At 32.9% G+C, this 1,372-nt stretch overlaps 1 long non-coding RNA gene across 1 annotated transcript; it reads right to left on the bottom strand.

Annotated features, from left to right (window-relative positions):
• Positions 1 to 289: 289 nt before the first annotated feature.
• LOC121813220 lies at positions 290 to 1,363 on the bottom strand. Its single transcript, XR_006053580.1, has 4 exons — positions 1,235 to 1,363; positions 1,007 to 1,126; positions 628 to 683; positions 290 to 530 (listed from the first exon to the last, which is right to left on the bottom strand). It is a non-coding gene; the product is annotated as an uncharacterized LOC121813220 (long non-coding RNA).
• Positions 1,364 to 1,372: the final 9 nt, after the last annotated feature.

Raw genomic sequence — 1,372 nt, 5'->3', positions numbered from 1 at the left:
AAAAAAAATTACAGAAAGATTGGTCAGTGTGCACTAAACTTTACTCACTTCACTTGGCCTCACATAGCTTTAAGCTCACAGTCTAATGAGCCCCATCGTAAACAAAAGCAGGAACAAAATTTAGAATTAATAGGAACAAATATTGAACAGTTTGTTAAGCAACATACATTAATGTGGTAATTTTCCATCTTAATTAAGACCAAAATATATAGTGCAATAACTTATTTAAGTGAAGCCTGAAACTTTACTGGAATTACTGAAACAAGAAGTATAAGCCACAGAGAACTGATTGCGGTTGTAAATCCTTATTTATTTGCATCACAAAACATTATTAAAGTTATCTACAGTGGAATAACCCACAAGATGATTTTATTCACTTTGTAAGAGGGTTGGTTAACACATTCAGATCAGCGCTTAACTTGAGAATAAACACATTCTTCAGTCTTCTGTTCTTTTTTATTGCTTCCTTTTGTAGCTTTCCTTCCAGGGAAATGTATTGCTGCATAGTTCAGATCCTGCTCACCTTCATTCTGTTTGAAATTAAAAGATCATAAAATATTGTAGCTGCTACAGAGATTCATAGTAATGAATTAACAAAAAGCAATACGAGCTAACATAATTACTTACAATATCATCCAGTGGTTGAGTCAAGTTGTCATTTCTTCCTTGTGAAGATGTGCTGTCTATTGCCAATGAATGATGAACAAATACACATATATTATGAAATGTAGCAGATTTTTCATTACAGTGCTCAATAATGCTCCAGTAATAATTAGACCTGCTAGTTCATCAGTTTAAAGTTTCAATCAATTTAAAATAATATATTTCTTTGATGAGTTTTTAACATTGTGCCTTTAAAATTTAAAGCTTTTGAAAGCACAGATATCAATATGGATACTCAAACTCGACAATTGCTTAATGAAATATAAATTAATGCAGAATAAGCAGAAACTTGAGGTTTGACATTTGTTCTGTTGCTACATTTCACTCAATGAATGACACTTACCTTTAAATTTATTACATGCTAGTCTTGGTCTTCCGAAACAGGTGAAAACAATATTTACAATCACTGAAATGACCAGGCAGATTATTGCTATTGCCAGCGCAATAAATTCCCAACCTGTTTCTTCAAAAAAACAAAAAAAAGTATGTCATTACTTCTTGAAGAATAAAAAAAAGAAGAAGCCATCATAATGGCGTAAACATGTTATGCGCATTTGTACTTTTGTGTTACCAATTTGCAGTTGAGTTCCATCTCCAAATAATATCGTTCCACATGTGACAACAGCACAGTAGTAAGTCCCAGCATCAGAGGAGCTGACCGTCTTAGAGAAGCGATAAACACAGCTCTTCTGAGTGTCTGATTGCTTCT

Source organism: Haplochromis burtoni, unplaced genomic scaffold, assembly GCF_018398535.1.
Source record: "Haplochromis burtoni strain Fernald_Lab_line unplaced genomic scaffold, NCSU_Asbu1 Contig_1293, whole genome shotgun sequence".
NCBI classification, from domain to species: Eukaryota; Metazoa; Chordata; class Actinopteri; order Cichliformes; family Cichlidae; genus Haplochromis; species Haplochromis burtoni.
Note: the sequence above shows the minus strand (reverse complement) of the source record. Positions and strands in the feature narration are given on the sequence as shown.